Below are 5,312 nucleotides of genomic sequence, written 5' to 3'. Positions count from 1 at the left end.
GGACCCAGGTGACATTTCTGAAGCGGCTGAAGCTACAATTTGATCAATCAGGTATTAAAATCCAGGTTTGGTACCAAACAAACAGCATTTTAAAAGTAAAATAAAATGATTAGAATATCCCACCATCAGGCCAATTACAATGTAATCTAACGCTGGAAAAAAAGTATTTACAAACTTATAACTAGGCTTAAAAATTTTTTAAAAAAGGACTAAATGCCATTATAGAAAAATGGCGAAAGAACAAATATAGAAGATACAAAAATTTTAGGCACTTGGTCATCTTAAGCAAGGGGTATACGTTTTTGGAAAAGTAAAAGCAACCTACAGAGACGTAGTTCAAAAGGAAACCGCCACAGAGGACTATGGGTCAAGCAGGGACGTGGAGGGGTTAGCTGTCCTCATAGATCTAATTCACCGTGACCAGGTCCCATTCATTCCTGAGAGAAGATGCTCCCTTTTCAAACACAGACATCATTCCCAGAAACCATATTCTGAACCACAAAGACAATCAGCACGTTTCTCCTCCCATTGGATGTTTCATTTCAAGGTACATAAATGCTTGGCTTTTTAAATTGTTTTCCTCTTTTATTGCTTGGTGAAAATAAATGCGGTTTGACAAGGAAGAAGTAAACACAGAATTGCTTGGTCATTGCAGGGCTAGGAAATCCTGACAGAGAGCCTCCATGAGCAAGTGTTACTGGTTTTCTAAGAGCTTCCTCTCCCCTCCCCCCAACTTGCCAGCCCTGGACAAGGCCACACTTTTGCTTTTTGGCCCAATGGCTGCTGGGAGCCAGTGAGGCCAAGATTCCCGCCCCCCCCCCCCCCCCCCCAATGCCTCTCAGAAGCTGACCTGTTCACAAGTTCTCACACTGACCTTGCGAGGGGCCTTGTAGAAACCCCGTCATTTCTCACTTCTATCAGACGCCCATCTCTTACATGTGTCTATCATCTCCCAGGCAGTTTGTTTGTTTGTATGTGTTTGTTTTGAGGTGGGTTTTTTTTTTAATTTATTTATTGTGTGGACAAAAAGGGCCACATACTAACCTCAAAAACTCAGAGAAGGCCTGCATGGAGGCCTTGCAAACTCAAAAATAACCACAAAGGATGGCCTGAAACTAAAACCTTCACTTCAAAAGCAGTTTGTGGTGGGTAGTCATGTCCTAGGCCAGTATCTTCCCCGACAAAGATCAACTTCGATCCTTGCTGAGCCTATTGTCTTTCTGCACCCAGATAACATGCCTGCGGAATGTCAGGGCAACTTGTTGTTATCCTATGAACTGTTGAGTGTTAAGTGCCCTGCTCCCACTTATGTAAAAGATGCGTGTGTCCACCATTTTACTTTTTAATCCAATCCCAGAGGTTTCCCTGCTTTGCTTTCTCCCGCCTCCCTAATCCATCACCAGTGGATTTCAGGTAACCAGGTCCCTGTCCCCCTTGGGTGGTAATTTATAAAAATGGGTGAAAAACCACTATTCTCCGGAGCATTGTCCCAACATGTTGAGATGCTGCTTCCCGGCAATTGTCGACAGTTTGGCTCAAATAACCTCACAAAACTTCTTCACAGGTTTGAAAGTTTTCTTATGTTAGCAGTAGTTTGATTTCCCCCTGAGTGAGAGTTACAGTGGTGCAGGGCGTGGCTTTCTCCTTTCGCAGCTGTTTGGGGTGTTCTGCTCGGGTTTCAGTGACGTCAGGCCACCCCACTCAAGAACTAAGAGCAGCAGCCTGCCCAGGCCGCGGGCCCATGGCCCCTGGGCATTCTTTGGGGCAGCAGCCTGGGGCGTGCACAATCCCCACGGCCGCGTCCTTGGACCTAAAACGTCGTGGTGGGAAATCTGGTCTAAAAAGGTCACCTTGGCGACCATCCAGAGGCCTGGGGGCCGTTCACGCCTCGCTCGGAACCTTTCAAAGCTTCCTTTTCCCCAATCTCCCCGCGGGCCTTGGAGCCCAGCGGGCGGGGCTGAGGTCTGCAGGGCCCCGAGCCCGCCGATCGCTGGCGGGACGGCGGCGCGCAGCCGGGGGCGGGGTCAGGGCGGAGGCGGAGGCGGAAGCTGACGCACACGATTCAACTCGCTTACGCTGGGGCTCGCCCTCGTCGTCTCCCACATGGTCTAGCGGTTAGGATTCCTGGTTTTCACCCAGGCGGCCCGGGTTCGACTCCCGGTGTGGGAACGCCATCACCTTTTTCCCCCCTTTTTTTGGAATCGGGTATAAAACATGAGCAAAGCCCACGACCATTGTTTTTACCAAGAAGAACACTAAATATAATTGCTAAATCCTTCCTGGGGGTGAGGAGCGATTCCCCACCCAGGAACAGTTTGTGTAGTCAGTATTGATGTTTTTGCTCATCCTATAATGTACATAAATGACACACGAAATGATTATAATTAATATTTAGTGGTCAAACTCTATTAAGAGCAGCACTCTTTTTCCCCAGCTTTATTGAGATTTAACTGACATGGAAGCCTGTGAAAGGTCAAAGTGTGCCACTCCATGTTTTGATGGGTGTGCCTATTGCCAAATGACGGCCACGGTCGGTTAGCGAACACCTCCATCACCGGTAATCACCATTTCTTCCAGGGAAAGTAATTTTTACGTCTAGCCGACTCACTGCTGTCTGTGCCTCCACCAAGTGTTTCTGGCCGGAGGACAGAGAGAGAGATGGTGGAGGGGAGAGGGATTTGTTGTTCCACTTATTTATACACACTCGTGGGCTGATTCTTGGATGTGCCCTGACCGGGGATCGAACCCGCGCCGGAGGACACTCCAACCAACTGAGCTACCCGGCCAGGGTGCCTGTGATTTTTAACATTTGCAGATGCCTACTGAACCCCCTAACATGAGTGCACTATTAAGTAAGAACTCACACGCTGGGGGATCTTATTCTGGTGAGAGAAAGCTTACTAAAAGGGAGTGTATTTTATATACTTGTACAGGGAATACACACACACACACACACACACACACACAGAGGGGTGGGCAAAAGTAGGTTTACAGTTGTGAGTACAGGAAGCAGTTTATTTTTGTATCATTTATTAATTATAGTATTATTTTCCACATGAACAACTGTAACCTACTTTTGCCCACCCATATGTAATATACAGGGTGTCCCCCAAAAACGTAGTACACATTTTGCATACTCATTCATTCCAATGGCTTAAATCTGAAAAGAATCATCGGAATGAATAAGTATGCAAAGCGTGTATACGTTTGGGGGCGGAGGGGACACACACACACACACACACACACACAGTTTTATATTACATATGTGTCTCCTGGATATATACATATATAACCCAGGAGAGCCAGTATGGTGCACACACTGGTCACGTGGCTGTGGAGAACCGCCTTCCGGCATCTTCTCTCACAGAGGAGTCTCGCTCTCTCTCCGGTACTCTGCAGCGGCTTATTAGCCCGACCCTGGAAGACAAGTCTTCCGGCCAGGTTTCTGGTCTCCACGTTAACCTATTATTCGGTATTAACACCCCTTGCAGAGCTGCATTAATTAAAAGCAAGCATTGCAAGAAACCTGTCACTTCAAGTGTCATTTGTCACAACAAACCGGTGTTCTTTTCTTTCTGTCATTTTTAGAACTTTGGTTACCACAGCAACCCAGGGCAGCTTTTATATATAGGATCACTTATATTCAGTCCATTTCTCTTATTTATTTATTTATTTATTTATTTATTTATTTATGTATTTTATTTTATTTTGTAAATTTTTTTTTACCATCAGGAAGATGAGCTGTTTTTCTTCTTTTAACAAAGCTCACAATGTGGTGGAATAATCAGGCATAATGATAAGTTGGTCCACGGAGGGATATTACATGTTTAAATGAAAAATCATTACCTTACATCTGCATATTCAAATGCTCTGTTTAAAAAAAAAATAACGTCTCTAAGTAGAAGCGAGTGCCAATTTAATCTCCCAGGTACTGGCTCATTAGAAGTCGGTAGCCCTAGGATATAATTAGTATTCCATAAAATAGCAGGCCAAAAAAAAAGCAACTGCGGGTTTGGGGGAAATCCAGGCATGCATTAACAAGCAATGCTCAGCTTTAAGCTGCCCCATCCCCTCAGGGGTCCTGGGGCTCGCTGACCCAGCCCAGGTCTTTTGGGGGGGTGGGGTGGGGGTTCTGAGTGCTCTCCACATACACACTTCCCTTTGCAGTGAGAGCAGAGCCACCCTGGGCCAAACAGCGGAGGGAAAGCAGCTTTCTGCAGGGCACAGAAGGCATTCTAGAAGATTCCAAACTACCTGGCACATAAGAAGACCAGGGAGTGAACACCACAGGCAGGGACTGTGTCTGTACGTACGAGCTATGAGAGCCAGCGAACCTTGAGAGCCAGCTCACCCTGCACCCACCGGCAGTTCTAACTTCTCCCCAAAGGCCTTTACTCCTCATCCATCCTGCCTCATGTTTTTCTAAAATATTCCAGCATCTTCTCACTTTGCTGCACCTTCTAATTGCAAGCCCCTGGCCTGAACCAACCTTTTCTCCTTTGCCCCATCCAAATGCTACTTACGTAAAGCAATCCAAGCCGCTTCCTTCTGACCCCTCCCGACACGAGGGCCCCACCACCTCTTCACTTCTTCTGAAATCTCTGGAACCCTGAGGGCCTCCACACTGTTCAGCAATCAGGCCCAGGGCCTCCTTCCGGTTCAGACCAACACATACTTCCTGGGCATTGCTGGGTGCCAAGTCTCTGACAAGGCTCTGTGGAGAGAAAGATGAGCAAATGAAGGTGTCGGACTTAAGACCTTCAGGTCTAGTTGAGGGACACCCCATATAGAAACCGATGATTTCAGTATAGTTCAGTCAAAAAGAGATTTCACAGCTCAGGCGTCAGTAGAAAGTATACCTGAGACTATCTGGTAGTTCCTGGAGAAAATAATGCCTGAAATGCATCTTTAAAGATGAAAACATTTAAGCAAGCAGAGAAAGAGGATAAGAGCACTCTAGGCAGAGATGGCATGGACAGTGAGGGGCGTGCAACCACAGACAACACAACAGATATTGCTAGAAAATAGAAAGCAAGCACGGGGCCCTGACCAACGTGGCCCAGTGGGTTGGGTGCCGACTGGTATACCCAAAAGTTGCAGGTTCATCCCTAGTCAGGGCACATGCCCAGGTTGCAGGCTTGATCCCCAGTAGGGGTCATGCAGGAGGCAGCTGATCCATGTTACACTCTCCCTCTCCCTTCCTCTCACTCTAAAAAAAATCAATAAAAAGTAAAAAATAAAATGCATTGAATTGAAAGATTTTCTGAGGCTTCTTGTATTCTGACATTTGTGCCCACGCATTTCCCTGTTTC

At 46.7% G+C, this 5,312-nt stretch overlaps 1 non-coding gene across 1 annotated transcript; it reads left to right on the top strand.

Moving 5' to 3' along the window:
• The first annotated feature begins 2,097 nt into the window (after positions 1-2,097).
• Positions 2,098-2,169, top strand: TRNAE-UUC (transfer RNA glutamic acid (anticodon UUC)). Its single transcript has one exon. It is a non-coding gene; the product is annotated as a tRNA-Glu (tRNA).
• Positions 2,170-5,312: the final 3,143 nt, after the last annotated feature.

Source organism: Eptesicus fuscus, chromosome 25 (assembly GCF_027574615.1).
Source record: "Eptesicus fuscus isolate TK198812 chromosome 25, DD_ASM_mEF_20220401, whole genome shotgun sequence".
Classification (NCBI taxonomy): Eukaryota; Metazoa; Chordata; class Mammalia; order Chiroptera; family Vespertilionidae; genus Eptesicus; species Eptesicus fuscus.
This window is presented reverse-complemented; position numbering and strand designations above follow the sequence as displayed.